Below are 18,322 nucleotides of genomic sequence, written 5' to 3'. Positions count from 1 at the left end.
CTGCTAAGAATTTGCCAGCTCATTATAGTTCACCATAATTCAATAAATCTTGGAGTTGTTGCTATATTCATTTTTCAGGTAAATTGAAGTTTTGAGACATTAAATAAATATTCAAAGGCCCATTAATGATAACTGTCTTTGGGTCAGAAAGAAATCAAGAGTACACTCTGGCCTCTCTGATGTTTGTTTTATTCCCCCCCCCAATAATAATCTTCATATTTTCCACTTCTTTTTTATTTAATGTATTTTCATATATTTGATAGTTTTTATATCAGAGCAATGCCTGGTAAGTTGGAGAAAAAATATATTTTATGCTTTAATGTTAGAGAACATTTCAATTTGTCATTCTTATTAGGAACCTTAGTCTACCATAAGGCCATGTTTTTTTCAATTTTTTATTAGATATTTTCCTCATTTACATTTCCAATGCTATCCCAAAAGTCCCCTAAAACCTCCCCCCACCATGGTCCCCTACCCACCCACTCCCACTTCTTGGCTCTGGTGTTCCGCTGTATTGGGGCATATAAAGTTTGCAAGACCAAGGGGCCTCTCTTCCAATGATGGCTGACTAGGCCATCTTCTGCTACATATGAAGCTAGAGACACGAGCTCTGGGGTTACTGGTTAGTTCATATTGTTGTTCCAACTATAGGGTTGCAGACCCCTTCAGCTCTAGGGGTACTGGTCACAAATGCATGCTCACACACACACACATATGCTGGGAACTAAATGCAGGTCCTTTGCAAGTCTTAACCACTATATCAATTCTCCAGGCGCTCCTTCCCATGTCCTGACATCAAAGAGACCAAATAAAGTTTTGCTACTCATATTTCCCCACTAAACCTCAGTATTTTCTTCCCATTTTTCTCATGTAAGTAATATGTGTTTCAAACCTCCCGAAAGTCCACAAGAGAACCGGCTGTTGAGTTACTTACATAAAACTCATCAGAAACCTAAAGGTAAGAATTGGTGCCTGTTAATTGTAAGTTTGACTTCTTTTACAGTCAGTGAATCGGCTCTTTGCTTTCTGTTTTTTCTCTAGCCTTGTTGTCCTATTCTAGATTCCACTTTCTTGGAATACAGTGGCTCTGTCACTGGACAGTGCTCATTTTCAATTTTTTTTTCTTCCTCCAGAAATAATACCAGTAATGTCTGCCTCCTGGATTACATGTTACCTAGAAAAGCACTTCCTGCTCTCTAGGTAGCACTTCTGTTAGATCTATTTCTCTACAGTCTTGCACTTGCCTACTTCATCTCTTAGAGGAGATATGAGAGAAGACAGTGTATTTGAAGAATATACCATAATTCTCCATAGGGGCTCAAATTTTTGACTATGTGAAAGAAAGAAAAGACTGAAAGCAATTGAATAAATGTTTATTAGAAGCTCACAGTTAGCTGTGGGAAGCGGGTACAGCTGTATGGGCCAAGATGGGACCCTGGCCCATTGCCTCGTGAACCCCACATGTTTACTGCCTTGCCCGAACATGTGCAGTGAAACTGCATGCATATTCCTCATGATCCGGATCCGACAGCCTATCTGTGACTGACCTGAGCTCGTGCCTGGAGTGTGTGTGATTCTGATTGGATGAGGTGGTGTGGAGCGAGATGAGGTCAGTTGCTGTGAATATAGGAGTATAGCCCTTGCTGTAAGAAGGACAGGGAGAAGAAGCTGCTGGGGGAGAGAGCTGGAAGTGAAAAGGCACCAAGTAAAGAAGCTGCTGTGCGAACCTGCCTTGGTGTCCATGTCGTTCTTGTCTCTGTGGGTCGGAGACTGCAGCAGTTAGCAATCCTGGAATTCTCATAGTACCTGGTTTATATTTGTACTGGCTAGTTTTGTGTCAACTTGACATAGGCTGGAGTAATCACAGAAAAAGGAGCTTCAGTTGGGGAAATGCCTCCATGAGATCCAACTGTAAGGCATTTTCTCAATTAGTGATCACAGAGGGAGGTCTCCTTGTGGGTGGTGCCTTCTCTGGGCTGGTAGTCTTGGCTGTATAAGAGAGCAGGATGAACAAGCCAGGGGAGGCAAGCCAATAAAGAACATCCCTCCATGGCCCCTGCATCAGCTCCTGCTTCCTGACCTGCTTGAGTTACAGTCCTGACTTCCTTGGTGATGAGCAGCAGTATGGAAGCATAAACCGAATAAATCCTTTCCTCCCCAACTTGCTTCTTTATCATGATGTTTGTGCAAGAAAAGAAACCCTAAAACAATATTCATGTTAATTTTAGGTAGAATAAAGGTTTTGATAACTTTAACTTGATAAAGTTAATTGCATTTAACTTTTAAAACATATAACCGTCATATTCAAATTGTGGGATTTGTCGATATTGGTGCTCAGAAGTGTTTAAAGGCCTAGAATTTATATAGACTATCTGTCACATCAGGAGTATCCACTTGTTTCTATGATTCCCCAATGTTGTGATGTAAGCCTAAAAGTGAATACATCTTGATGAATGACAACCTGGACAAAGAGATGCCAATATCTACTCTAGCCTATCATTGCTGCTCCATAACAGATTTCAGGATTTTCTACTAACTTATTTCATTTTTTCTCTAAGTGTAGCTGGACTCAAATCTAAAATCCTGTAGAGATTATTTGATACATGTATTTATCCAGGTTACTGACGAATGCTGTGTGACTTTGTATTTAGGGTTGGGGCTGTAGCACAGAGGTAGTATTGCTTAGCATGTAGCCTATACTGTGCAAATCCCTAGGTTCAATTCAGTTCAGGATACCTTGAAAAGTTTCCTATTTTCAAATGTCAATAACCTCAGCTCTAAGTCAGCCAAGACAGAGAGGAGTTAAGCTAGCAGTTTGGGTTCATGATGGTGTCCACAGTGTGGATTTTAACTTTCTTAAGGCTCTGTCTCTGGTCTTACTTCCCTTTGTAAGTCAGAGTTGTTTAACTTGAAATATGATACCTGTACAAACTCATCAAACAGTGTATGATCCATCCTGGAGACTTTCAAAGAATTTGTTTGTAATAATTGCAAGGCTCACAAAAGGCTTAGGGTTATAAGAATTCTTTGTTCTCTACACTTGAGCGGCGCATTGTAGGATACTGCCTTTCAACAAAGAGAAGGCATTAGGGACATTTCCTCCTCTCTCTAAGGTAACAGGAAATAAAGGAACCTTTTATAAACTCACAAGGCTGCTTTTTATTAGTGTTATTAACTGTACAATGCAATACTTTATGTTTTGCAATATAATACCTTATGTCTTGCAATGCAATACCTTATGTCCTTTGGGCCCAAGGTACAATCTCATTGTCATATTTTCCAATGGATCCATAGTGTGTATTATTCTTTAACTATAATTAGACTAGTTGCTGTCATGTCATGAATCCCATCATGTTGAAATTTTGTTTCTAAATGGCAAGATTTCCTATTTCTTTCTATAAAGGCTGCATACTTCTAAGTCTCTGTTTTCTGAGTTATCAGGTAGATAAAGGTTCATGTTGAGCAAAGGAAGTTTTCTCTGTTTAACATCAGTACAATAAATGGTATGGAGATAGAGAATGCAGGGTAGAGGACTTCTGAGGTGCTTGAATGGAGGACAACCCTGCTTTCAATGGACTATATCACAAAACCACTGTGATACTGTTGTTGACTGGATAATGGTCATAAAGCCAACAGATGGCACACTCAGAGGAAATGTGCAGTTTCTATCCAGAAAATTACTTTTCCAAGATCATTTAATAATTAAACAAATCCATCCAGTGTTCTTTCAGTAACTTCTGACCATCTTTTTTAATAACACAGTAAGATTGGATCATCAATTAAATATATAATTATATATGTAATTATATATACATATTTATTTATCAATATATTTGTAATATAAATATATAAACAGTATAAATATATTAATTTGCTGATCCAACTTTCTTGCAAATATATTTAAAAATCAATAGATCATATTTCCATTCATTTTCCAGGGTGGCTCAGGGAATAACTTCTCAGAGACAAAGTAGAAGGGGTATGTGATGAAGAACTCTTAGAATGGTGACTGGGAAGGGGGATAATATTTGGAATGTAATAAATAAAACAATAAAAAAATCAATAAACCAAATAGTAATTCATAAAAATTATAAAATATCCTACAATGCAAAATGATAACATCAAAACACCTAAAATGATGAAATATAACAAAAAAACAATGCTTAAGGGAAAGCCTTTTACTTTAAATGCTTGTAATTGTAGGAAGGTTTAAGAAACAATGTCTTTGTAGGCTGTAATTTTCTCATTCAGTAGTGACTTTGACTTCCATATCAGTTATAATAATGAGTTTGGAAGAATTCAATACTCCTCAATACTCTAGAAGATTTTGAGAGGGATTGGTATTGGTTCTCTACAACATAATTCCTCTGTGAAGCCATGTTGCCTTCTCCTTGGGATTCACTCCTGGGATATAGTATGCATACAGGAGTTTATTGCAGTTGTCTAAATTATTCAACCTGCTGTTGTATGATGCATAGTTATAGTGATCTCTTATAGTCACTTTTACTTCTGCACTGTCAGAAGTGAATATTAATTAATTGTCATTATTATGATAATAGAATATTTTACTTTTGAGATTATATCTACTCTTTTTTATTATATTATTTTATGTTTTGATATCATATATCATCTCTCCCTTTCCTCCCTCCAACTCCTCTCCCGCACTTCCCAACTTGTTCTCTTTCAAATTTACTGCATTTTCTTTGTTGCTAACATCTGCATATTTATTCCAAAACACAGAAATACAACCCTTTCAGTCTGTATAGTGTTTCTTGTATGTACGATTTCAAGACTGAATGGTTAACAGTGTGTTCTTCCCTGGAGAAGGTGATTTCTCTCACTGTACACCCCTTAGTTGTTTGTAGTCTTTTGTCTAAGTTTGGAGCCTCAAGAACTTTATCCACCCTCATTAGCATGCCTATTGCTGTCATCTTTGTTCAGGTTACACTTAGGCAGTCATAATGGTGAGATGTCATAGGTATAGCTTCTTTGACACTGGAAGAGATAAAATCTTATCGCAATCTTCCATTCGCTGACTCATAAATATTTCCACCCTCTCTTCTGTAGTGATCCCTGAGTTTTAAGTGCAGGAGTTTTGTTGTAGATGTGCCAGTTAGGACTGGCCTCCACAATGCTATGTTTTGGTTGACTGTGGTTTTCTGCAATTATCTCCATCTGTTGTGGCATATTTATTCTTCCCATTGAGCTTTATGCTTCCATGTTGTCACTTAGTATCTTATTTCATTTAAAGAACTTGTCTTAGCATTTCTTCACAAGAGTTAGTACTGATTCATTCTCCCCATTTATCTGGAAACATCTTTATCTTTATTTCTGAAAGATAGTCTTACTATATTTAGTCTTCATGACTGACAGGCATCTATTTTTTTAGTCACTCTCTCAGGCTTGCAAATTCCTGTTCACTGCTGGCCATAATAACATTTAAATAAAACTTCTACTTTCTTTTTTTAAAAAAAATATTAGATATTTTCTTCATTTCCATTTCAAATGCTATCCCAAAAGTCCCCTATACCCTGCCCCCGCCATGCTCCCCTACCCACTCACTCCCACTTCTTTGCCCTGGCGTTGCCCTGTACTGGGGCATATAAAGTTTGCTAGACCAAGGGTCCTCTCTTTGAAATGATGGCCAACTAGGCCATCTTCTGCTACATATGCAGCTAGAGACACGAGCTCTGGGGGTACTGGTTAGTTCATATTGTTGTTCCACCTATAGGGATGCAGACCCCTTCAGCTCTTGGGTACTTTCTCTAGCTCCTACATTGGGGGCACTACTTTCTAGATGTGAATTCAACAGAGAAGGAACTTCCCTGGGGGGATGAGTTTGCCTCTGGGATCACAACCACCTGGGGAGGCTTTGGTGGTTATTTAGAGTCTGTGGTTTGTGAGGTCCTTTCTATAGGTAAGATGAGTACAGACCCAGTCTTGTCCCTGAGCATACTGGACTGCTTCTTGAACCTTCCTCAATAGGGTTAGTGTTGGATAAAAGCATGATACAGGGTTCACAAAAGGGGGACTTAATATTAGGTGGATCTACAAACATGGCTTTCTGTATACTGGTGTAAATTATATTCTGGATCCCTGTGAAAGTCCCTGGGCAGTCTAGAGGCTTTGGAGCTGTGGCTAACAGAGAGAACCTCCAAGTCATAGAACAGGAATAATCTGTGGGTATCATGGCTTCGGTGTTGCCTCTGGGCATAGACAAGGCTTTTCTAATATTCTGGGTGGCAAACAAAATAAGTGGGTCTACAGAGGAAGATAGTCTCTGCATCTAAAGGCAAGACCACAGTAGCAATATGTCACACTTAGCTGTGAGTGTGTCCTCTCCAAATGATCATCCTTGATCATGGGATTTTCAACATCATTCAGAAAAGTCAGTTTCTGTGAGTTGTTGAAGAACTTCACTTGCTGTGGGTGAATCCTAATGGAGGATCTGTGATTGAGACTGATTGATCTCTGCGCTATCTTGAAATCACAGGTGACTCTTAAGAGGTTTTTGTTTTTGTTTTTATTTTTTTTTTGGTAGGAAGTTAGGGAGGAGAATCAAATTGTACAGAAATGACTCATATTACACTATGGTTTTAGGGTATGTCTGTCTATTTTTGACTGCCTGTGGGTAATTCCCTGTTATAAGTTCTATGAAAATAGGAGGTGAACTCTGAGTTCAGACATTCTTTTAGGAAATGGGGCTGGATGCATCAGACAAGAAGAGTACATTTTCATTGGTTTTAACTGAAGTCTATCGGCAACTTTTCTTTAATTTTTAAAGGTGTATTTTTATTTTGAAGAGTGTGCATACGTACGTGTCTCTGTGTGGGTTTGTAAATATGTTTGTGAGTGTCCGTGGACTCACAGACACACCGAATTCCTTGGTATTAGAGTTACCAGTGGTTGTGTGCCACTCAGGATGAATACTGGGAACCAAACTCAGGTCCTCTGTGATAGCGGACTACTCTTTCAAATGTTGAGCCATTGATCCAACCTCGTGTTTTCCCTATTATAATAATAATGTTTCTAAAGAGACCCATTTCTGATTAATTTCCATAATCTTAGAAGAGGGTACTTTGATCAACCTTTTCATTTTGAGTTCTGCTTTCCTGAGAAAGTTTTTGGGGAGCTCTTTATTCAGGTAGTTCAAAAATATTAAAAGAAAGAAAAGACTGTGGTGGGAAAGTAAGTAAAGATGCATTCATGTTTTACAAAACATGCAGAAAAATTACCAAATGAAGAATTTTTATAGACTATGTTGAATTCTTTAAGGAAAAGAGAGATAGATTGTATAAAAACAGTGGCATTAGAAAGATGGGTACCTGAAAGTCAATCCTTGTACCAGATGAATAAAAGAGAAAGCTATAAAATCATGTGCTGTGTAAGTAATTTTTTTTTTGATCTAACCAATGAGAGTTAGTCAGTACCAAAGAAATGAATCATTGGACACATGAACATTTTTTAACCTTTGAGTTCTTTTCATGTAACTGAATGCTTTTGAATGTCACCAGTTCCTGATTAAACGGGGATTAATTGTTCAGGAAAAAATGACCAGGAAAGAAATATGATACAGCATTTGCCCGTTTGATCACACTTGCTGCAATATGTATTTTTAAATCATAAGTTGAAGGATTGTACCAAGTAATTGTGTCCAGTGAAAAAAAAATCACCCTTACAGTGAATTAAGTTGGAAGTGAGAATTGTTACAGACAAATGAAAGGGATTATGGTTCCCTTGTCTTGAATAGTGACTACAAGAAAATGATTTGGAGAGACACACATTTTCCTTCACTCGTCATGTTGTGTAGTAGAAAAATGAAGCTTGACACATCATTTGGAGTCTACGTCAGAATTTTAATCAGCCAATATTTAATTTTTCAGATGGATTGTTTATTACTTCTATATATCAACAATAAGTAACCACATGTATTAATTTATTTGCCTTTCAACTCTATGCCTGACCTTCCATGTCTGTGATTCCATGTCTCTGAGTACACCAGTGAGAGACACAGTCACCTTCAAAAGCTTCCTCTTTCTTCTAGACAGTGTGTAGTAGTCAGTGTTTTCTGTCTCAGGACAAGTGAGGATTACAACTGGGGCCATACATAAAAGAAGTAATTATTCTGTCTTAGTTGGAAGACGTATCAGAAGGTAAAGTAAAAATCCTCGTGAGAGAAAGTTCCCTTTTGAGAAAAGGATTATGGGCCATGCAATCATGAATTATCCCCATTTATCATTTTCTCATCTAAATATGATAAAAATGTATTAGTTCTCATTTTGTAGGTAAGGAAAGTTAGATGACATGAACACAAGTAATTTTAGCTACTCTGTGTTAGAACCAGGATTCAAATTCATTTCTAGTCCAATACTACCCTCTTTCATTTTGCTTCAAACATGAAGAAGTAGGGATTTGGAAGGCAAGAAAGGGGAAATGAAGAGGAAATGACTAGGGCATTCTCTCAGGAACAGGGTTCTTAACAAGCATCAGTGCAGTTGGAAGCTGCTGAACCACCAGTATCCAGCTTGGATGCTAGGCAGGTGAACTGAGGACACGTGACCACGGGATATGAATGGATGTAATACCAAAGACTCACAGTACCAACAGTTCTGTACTTTACGGGGCTTCAGCAGTGCAGGGAAGGGTTTGAGTGACATGAATACTCAGAAGAGAGCAGAACTAGGTAATTGGTATGTTGATTCATTGTGTCTTGACATTCTTATCTGGATTCTCACTTACATGCATAGGCAGGCCCCAAAACTGGCAGTGTAAATGGTTTCTCAATCTTTCAGTTTCACCTCTGTATCAGGGGATTCATGTTGCCATTACAGATAAGACAAAACACACCTACGGAACATTTCTACAAATACATCCATCAGATAAAAAGCATCTTTAATTGTCACATTTCTCCACTCTTAGTAACTTAGAGGGCACATGATTATCTAAACTCACATGCTGGGGGATATCACTTTAAAGATAAGGATTATTCAGTAGCAAAGTTAGGACGAATGCAGATGAGGAAAGCAGGAACATTTGGGGATTTATCACATGCTGAGCTCTATGTTTGAGTTTGCAAACATGACAACAGTAGATTCTCCCAGAATCATCTGCAATAACTGTTTTTAGCTCCATCGTACAGATGAAGCGCAGAGAATTAGCTATCCCAGCAAAATTTCAGTTTGGAAAGAAGGACTAGCGTATTCTGAGTATTCCACATGTGCCAGATGTTCTGCTAAATGTGTTGCAGAGTTTTATGTATCCTAAGTGCACTGATACATTCCTGTTCTTGCTAAAATGAATCTATCCTTTGAGGTCAATCACTGTTTAAGATAACTCAGCGAGGAAGGATGGAACCAAGAATTGAATTCAAGCTAAAGTACTCAACAGTGCCATTACTCTGATTCTATCTGCCCATATTGGCCCTGGTGGCACATGTGCACCCAGAATCTCAGTACCAGAAGATGGAGCCTGTGGGATCTGAGGGCCCCTAGGTGATATGTTTGCTCTAGTTTCAGAAAGAGACTGTCTCAGACAGGAATGTGAGGAATGAAATAGGAAGGTACCTAACATTCCTTACAACCACCACAGGTGTCTGCATCCTTATCTACATCTGCACACATGTATATCACACACACACACATACACACGCACACACACACACACACACACTGACACCCCCCCACATGCACACACTCACGCACACACACACACATGCACACACACGCACACACACACAGAGACACCCCCCACACACGCACACACACACACACACAGACACACACATACACACTCACGCACACACACACGCACACACACACAGACACCCCCCCACCCCCCACACACACACGCACACACACACACACGCACACACACACGCACACACACACACACAGACACACGCACACAGACACATACACACACGCATACACACACGCACACACACGCACACACACAGACAGACACCCACACGCACACACACAGACAGACACCCACACCCACACACACACACATGCACACACACACACACACGCACACACACACACACACCACTCATACCCAAATAAGAATTTCCATAAATGAAAGTTAAAAAAGAATACAACAAATAAAATAAGCATAAGAACAAATAGATGTTATTTCTGGCGATATTCTGTTGTTATTTTGTGACACTCAGTTTGATGACTCTTGTCCATTGCATAATTCACCACTGAATGGTAATTTGCCTCTTCAGTGCCCCAGTTCATGACCTAGTTTCTAGAATAGTTGGGAAACCAGTTTCTGAAGCTGGTAGTGACTCCACTTTCTCCAGGATAAAGATAGTGTTTCTTTTTACTTAAAGACTTTTTTTCAAGCATTTCACATGAACATTTAGCCTTTTCTATAAAAACACTCTTGAGAGTGTCTTTATAGAACACTTTAGGTGCGACCAAGTGCTATCAAACACATTTAATGCACTCTAGTTGTTCATTCAACATTCAAAACTTCGATTTTCCAGATGAGAAAATTAAGTACAATGCATTTACACTTAACCAATATGTTTATAGTGTCCGAATTATCTTCTGACTAGGATAAGGATTTGACGTGATTAAAACTCCTTTGCCTAAATGAAAGCTTTAAGCCTTAACATATTAATGAATTGATGTGCACTGCAATGCTTTACTTTTAAACCTTATTCCATCCTTTAATGTGTTAACTAACTGACACAAAACAAACTTCATACTCCTGTGGTTTCCTCTGAAATATTCCGTAGGCGTGCTTTCAAAGGCAGCGTGGGTCTTCTGCAAAGAAGATGAAAACAATTGCTGAGAAGGCTACCACAGAGGATGATACAGGTGGGTCCTGGAGAAAGTAATTATTGAAACCAGGAATATAGAATTGTCAAGGCAGTTCTGGAAACCTGACTCACTCCAGATACTTTCCCCAGCATTGCCAAATGCTGAGATTAGACAGATAATTGTTTCCTCTCAGCCCAACCAGGACTTGGACATTGCCTTGGAATACTTCTATCTCAAATATTAAATTTTTCCTTCCTTCCTTCCTTCCTTCCTTCCTTCCTTCCTTCCTTCCTTCCTCCCTCCCTCCCTCCCTCCCTCCCTCCCTCCCTCCCTCCCTCCCTCCCTCCCTCCCTCCCTTCCTTCCTTCCTTCCTTCCTTCCTTCCTTCCTTCCTTCCTTCTTTCCCTTCCTTCCTTCTTTCCCTTCCTTCCTTCCTTCCTTCCTTCCTTCCTTCCTTCCTTTCTTTCTTTCTTTCTTTCTTTCTTTCTTTCTTTCTTTCTTTCTTTCTTTCTTTCTTTCTTTCTTCATTCACTCATTCACTTTACATTCTGATTGCAGCCCCCTCCCTCTTTCAATCTCAGTCCCAGATTCACAAACCCCTACCCACATTACTCATTCCCTTCTAAGAGAAGAAAAGTGCCTGTCTCCCACCCCCGTGGGTACCACCCTGCCCTAGGATATCAAGTTGCAGCAGTGCTAAGCACATACTCTCCAACTGAGGCCCAGTCAGGTTCAATGGCCAGCAACAGAGTTAGAGACAGCTGTTGGTCTAATCATTAGGTGACCCACATGAAGACCAAACTGTACATCTGCAACATATGTAGGTGGCCTAGGTCCAGCCCCTTGCATGCTCTTTGGTTAGTAGTTCAGTCTCTGTGAGCCCCCATGGGCTAAGGTTATTTGAATATGTAGGTCTTTTTATTGTGTGCTTGACCCATCTCGATCCCTCAGACCTATTCCCCCTTCTTCCACAAGACTCCCAAGCACCAACTGATGTTTGACTGAGAGTCTCTGTATTTGTTTCCATCAGCTGCTGTGTAAAGCCTCTCAAAGGACAGTTATGCTAGAGTCCTGTCTTCAAGCATAGCAGAGTATCATTAACAGTGTCAGTGGTTGGCTCTCTTCCTTGGGATAGTTCTAAAGTTAGGCCAGTCATTGCTTGGCTATTCCCTCTATTTCTGCTCCATTTTTATCCCTGCACATCTTGTAGGATGGACAAATTTTGAGTCTAAGGTTTAATGGATGGGTTAAGTCATCCTCCCTCCCCTGGAAGTCCCTCCCTCCTGGCTACAGGAGGTAGCCACTTCAGTCTCCCCAGCTACTAGGGGAGTTTCAGCTAATGTCACCCCATAGACTCTCAGGAGCCTTCCCAGTCCCAGGTCTCCAGCATGCCCCAGAGATGCTCCCCACCTCTTTGTGTTTTCTCTCTCAGCCCTCTCCTGCCCACCCTTTCCTCATATTGCATCTCCATCCCCATTATCCTCCTCACTCCCTCTCCCACCTAGTTCCCTCCCTCCACCTACCTCCAAAGTTTATTTTATTTCCCTTTCTGAGTGAGATTCAAACATCTTCCCTTAGATTCGCCTTTTTACTTAGTTTCTTTGGGTATGTGAATTGTAGCATGGTTATCTAGTACTTTTGGGCTAATGTCCACTTATAAGTGAATACATACCATGCATGCCTTTTGTGTCTGGATTATCTCTCTCAGGATAATATTTTGTAGTTCCATCCATTTGCCTGCAATTTTCAAGATGTTCTTATTTTTAATAGTTGAGTAGTATTCCATTGTGTAAGTGAACCACATTTTCTGCATCCATTCTTCACTTGAGGGGCATCTAGACTGTTTCCAGCCTCTGGCTATTATGAATAACACTGCTATGAACACAGTTGAGCAAGTGTCCTTTTGGTATAGTATGGCACCCTTTGTTATATACCCAGGATATAGCTTGTATCCTGGGTATAGCTGGGTCTCAAGGTAGAAATATTCCCAATTTTCTGAAAAGCTGCCAAAATGATTTCTACAGTGGTTTTTGGCACTCCCACCATCAATGCCAGATTGTTCCACTTGCTCCACATCTTCGCCAACATGTGATGTCACTTGAATTTTTGGTCTTAGCCATTGTGATAAGTGTAAGGTGGAATCTCAGAGTCATTTTGATTTGCATTTCCCAGGTGACTACGGACTTGAACATTTCTTTAAGTGCTTCTCGGCCATTAGAGTCTCCTCTGTAAAGTCTTCTGTTTAGCACTGTATTCCACTTTTTAATCAGGTTAATTTGGTTTGTTTGTTTCTAAATTCTTGAGTCCTTTATTTATTTTGGATATTAGTCCTCTGTTGGATATATAGTAGCTGAAGATCTTTCTCCATCTTCAGGCTTCTGTCTTGTCCTATTGATGGTGTCTTTAGCCTTGAGGAAGCTTTTCAGTTTCATGAGGTCCCATTTATTAATTGTTGAATTTATTGCCTGAGCTATTGGTGTTCTGTTCAGGAATGTCTTTTATGCCAATATGTTTAAGGCAGTTCTCTTTCTTTTTCCTTCTCAATCTTAGTACATCCATATAGACCTTATTTAATGAAAGATATATGAAGTTTTTACCTCATGTTACCTCTACCTGCCTCTGTGGTACCTTATCCTTTTCTGTCATAACAATCACCATGTAACATAGTCCTGGACCTACCTCGGCATTCCTCTATAAGCTCTGTTCCAATAGGAAGTTTTGCCTTTATAGAGAACCAGTCTTCTTTCTGCATTGCTGGATTGTGTCCCCATTTTAGGGACTTTTGCTTCCAGATTCACCAGACTTTGTTCATATTCTCTCACTTCCTTTTCACACAGCTCTTTTCCGATATCGTTTGTATATGCCACATTCTCTTTTCTCACAAATCTCTGGCCTCTTTCTAGATCATTCTTTTTGCCATGTATTATGATTATCAAATAGTTACCACTTATACTTAATTATCAACATATCAAGGTCAGGACTTCTCAGTTCTAGATTTATGCCTGTGGCTCCTGAGGCATATCTCCATGTGGGTGTCAAACATCTTAGCCATCTTTTCCTTCTGAGCCCCTTCACTTGGAGTGACCATCTGCCTGTTGTCTAAGGCAGGGCCTGGAAGTCAACCTTGACTTCTTTTCATTCTTCTCTTTGTCATCCATAGACAGTTAGCTGTCCACCTGCAGTGGTATCTGATATTGTTCAGACAACCTCTGTCTTGACCTTGACTGATTTAGCTCCAGGCACCTGCCCTCTTCTTGCTTCTACAGATGGCAACAGTTTTCTGAGTGCATCTCCACAAGTTTCATGTCTGAGATTCACTCTATGCCACAGGATAATCAGCGAGGAAAACTGGTATGAGAACCAGTCTGTTTGCAACCTCCAGGATAAAATACAAATTAGCATGCATGGGGTATAACCTTTATCTTGGTGTTTATGGTATTTTATTTTTTTAGTTTGTTGTGATATTTTATTGAAATATGTTTTGTGCATTAGTTTAATTCACCTTGTTTTGGTTTTGGTGCTGGAGAGTTCATTGACGTTCTTACATATGCTAAGCATACAGTCTATCACTGTACTTTGCCTAAATCATCTAAATAAATTCCTCCGTTCTACAGCAAATGACATTGGATGGCTTAAATAATAGTCTCTAATACTTTGTTTATATTTTAAATATAATTGTTTTTCATTATGGAAAATGTCATATGTCACTGTGTGTCCCACAGTAGATTCCTCTGCCCACACATCTTCATTTGTAAACGTTCATCGTAATGAATCAGTAGTCTGGTCTGAGATTTCCAGCTTTTTTGATCCCATCAGTATTGGATCCTTCACTGGAATACCTCCCATCCTGTTGTTGCCCTATGTCATGGAAATCCTACAGCTTCGCATCAGCAGGACTGGCCCTTTCCATGTGTCCCAACAGTTCACAGATGACACACATTTTGGGGTGGGACAACTCAGAGCTCTGGATTTGGGTCTGAGTGATACCAGAGTTGGTCAGGGTGCTGGCTTTACCTCACCCTCACCATCAGGGCAAGATCTCCAGCACTGTTCTGGCTAGGCCAACAAATGCCACCATTTGCAGAAGGTAGGGTCAGCTTTCCTGATCTCATGAGCTTGGGGCCCACACCCAGACCCATGCTTCCAGAGTCAGTTCCACTGTGTTAGCCAGTCAAGGTGAGAGGCCCACTTTCCCAAGTGCTGCAACCTGTGAGGGGCTAAGCCAGCTCTCAAGCTCTCATACCTACTCACCATTCACCAGTGTCTGCCATCAGGGCCAGCTTCACTGTGTTGCCTAGATGAGATACAGAGCTCACTCTCTTAAATGCTACAACCAGTGATGGGCAGGGCTAGCTCTCCCCTGCTCATGACCCTGTGGGCATCTTTCCTGGCTTCCAGAGGTAGTAGTGGGGTGTTACTTCTGTTCCTGTGGCACCTAACATCAGATGAGTGACATTGGGTCAGCTCTCCCACCCTTGGGGCTGGCTTACCTACACTCCTGCTACTAGGGTCAACTCCAGTATGCTGCATGGGAAAGGTGTATATGCCATTTTCCCCAAGTGTTGCAGCCAATGGGAGGCTAGGTCAGTTTTGAATAGCACCTGTACATCCAAGTAGTCACTGGTGGCTGGCTTGATCAGGGATATCCCCATGTTCTCTAGTGGTAATACAAGCTATGGACAGAGACACCAGCAACCCCTGATGTGGGGTAGCCTCAGACCTAGCCATGGTCCTCAGTGGCAGCTCAGGCTTGGACTTCACCATGGCCCCAGGTAAGACCTGTCAAGTACAACAAGGCACTCCTCTCTACCCTTGATTCTCTAGTTCCATCGTTTTTCATGATGCTCAGCCTGTTCCACTTCTCTTTTTCTCTCAGCTGTTCATCATATATTCACATATTGTGGTGGCTCCTGCTGCAGGCTGTCCACCAGGCTGGTGGGGCCCCTGAGCGATATTCTTCATGTTGCCTGGTATGGCAGCAAGCAGGTGTCTATGGCTCCTGTGTCAGAGGGCAAGTCCATGGGTGGCATGGTAGTCCACAGATATTTCTATGTCTTCTTCCTCCATAGGTTTCTATGTGTCTATTACCCACTCGTGCTGTGGGATAGAGGACAAGCCTGTGGAGATCTTTCCCCTTCTGCACTACATGTCTTGCTAGAAAGCAGGTTTCTATCTGTTGTCCTCTTCAGCTTCACTGTCTGGATTTGATTTGGTTTGGTTTGAATTTTATGTGTCCTCAGCATAAAACAGTTTTGGCCACCAAGCCAGGCATCAATCTAGGATGAGTGAAGGATTGCCATCTGCTCTGGCCCTGACTGACATAAGAACAACACTCTAAACAAGGTATTTCTTTGCCCATTTCCAGGGGATTAAGTATAGCTCAGTCCTAAGTGTACCTGTCTCTAGTCTTTCTTACTTCCCTTGTAAAAACACAGTAGTCACGTTCTTCACATTCTACCTAAGGACTATGACAATCATGGTTCTGGGATCCTTGCATTGTTGCTGATCATATTTAGTTTCTTATCTATTACCATGCTTCAAACTACAAGATGCAATGAACATGCCTCTAGAAGGGTGTACATCTTCCACGTAACAAGAAACAAATAAATCATTATGGAAGTAATTTGAGATTCTCTTGGCAGTCTAGAACTCAGAATATTGATTTACTTCTGTGTCTCACATATGGCATTAACTTTATCATTCTTCCCTGGTTTTGCTTCTGCCTGTGCATCTCTACTTGCTATTTTCCTTCATTCCCATGGATAATAGCCAGAATGGAGTCATTAGCATTATGGAAATCTGGAAGAGAGGACAATGTAATGATAACTAGGGATTAAATGATAGTCCATGAATGGCATAAAGTCCATTAAGTAGTTGTAGGAATGTTGGTTGCCCTTGTTGAAGAAAAGTCACTTTAGAACCTTAGGTACCTCTGTCTAAGCTCTGCATTCAGGTGTATTTAGTTGACTGTTTTGTATCATCATAATAAAAAAAATACAGAGAAAGAATTTAAAGGATGAAAGTAGTTTGGCTTATGGTTTCAAGATTTCACCAATGGTCAGCTAGTTTGATGTATTTTTATCTACAGTGAGAGAGAACATTATGACAGAGAGGGTATGTTGTAAGAGGAGATAGATAGATAGATAGATAGATAGATAGATAGATAGATAGATAGATAGATAGATAGAAGGGACAGGAACCAAAGACAAGACATAGTCCCCCCAAAAAATGTCCCAATGCTTTCTCTAACTAGGCCCTACCTCTGGAAGTTCCTTATAATTTTGTCAAATTGTGAAAACATCAGTGAATTAATAATCAAAATACTTACGATTCAGCAATCTAGTTATCAATTCTTCAGTACATGATATGCTGGAGGATCATTTGTATCCAAACTATAATATTATGTAATACATATAAATGCTCTTGAACAATCCTTGGGCAATAAAGTTTTTTTAATATGACATGCAGCTAAAATATGTATCTTGCATGTCAGTTTTGTTATTAGTTCAATGAAAACATGAAAATTGGTGGTAGAGCTGCTGACAACAACACTTATTAAATGTCTACTTCTTATCAAGCATGCTAAATACTAATTTGCATATTATTTCATCTTCCCAGTACACAGTGAGACTAGAACTATATTTCCCATTTTTATTAATGAAAGTTCAATGACTTGCGTAGAGATAAAGCAAATAAATGAAAGAGAAGAATTTGAAGAAATGCATCTATTCCATAAACCTCGTGAAGACATTTTTACTACACTGATTTCAAAGACTGGACAAAATGAAACAGATAATATTCATTTAAATACATATAATATATCATAGACTTCACAACTTCACAATTATAACAGTATATAATGCCTACTATATATTGTTGTTTCATTTTATAATATTATATACATTTGTGCTGTATAAATAAAATAAAATATGTTGGCTGACACTTATTTAACACATACTAAGCATGTAACTTATAATTTCAGATAATTTTGACACATTATGTATCATTATGGAATAATTATGCTTGATAATAGGTTGAACTCAATTGAATAGATTTTTTGTTTTTCTGATATTTATGCCATGACAGAGCTGGTATCTGAATTCTGGTTTCCTAGGAGTAAAAGGGAGGCTTCAGCATTCTCCCATGCAGAATATGTCGCTCATTAGTATACCATGAAAATGACAAAGAACAAATTTCATGTATCAAATTGAGTACATCAAGTGATAATATACCCTAAGTCTAAACCTAGACTTAGAATGTGATACGTTATTATCTTGCTTGAATGCAAAGATAGCCGATCTTCACAATGCCCAGACTTCCCCTGTAACAGTCAAAGAAGGTGAACGTTATCATAATGATACAGTTATGAGTTTGCTATTTGCTGCTGTGTATATGTTTTGACCTTCTCAGATCCAAGGCTTAGGAAATAGTGTGGAAGGAAGTTTTAAAATGTCCTCCAAATACCAGTTGGAGGACAAGGAACATAGTTGGAGTCCTAACACGTTGGCTTCTGTATATAGTGTAGTGTACATATGAATTCACAGCAGCTCT

General features: G+C 39.7%; 1 pseudogene; it reads left to right on the top strand.

Moving 5' to 3' along the window:
* Nucleotides 1–15,497: 15,497 nt before the first annotated feature.
* LOC110310060 (heme transporter HRG1-like) overlaps nucleotides 15,498–18,322 on the top strand; it is a 140,915-nt pseudogene continuing 138,090 nt past the window's right edge.

This window comes from Mus caroli, unplaced genomic scaffold (genome assembly GCF_978045245.1).
Source record: "Mus caroli unplaced genomic scaffold, Mus_caroli_1 scaffold_16, whole genome shotgun sequence".
NCBI lineage: Eukaryota > Metazoa > Chordata > Mammalia > Rodentia > Muridae > Mus > Mus caroli.
The sequence above is the reverse complement of the archived record's forward strand: the minus strand, read 5'-3'. Positions and strand labels throughout refer to the sequence as shown.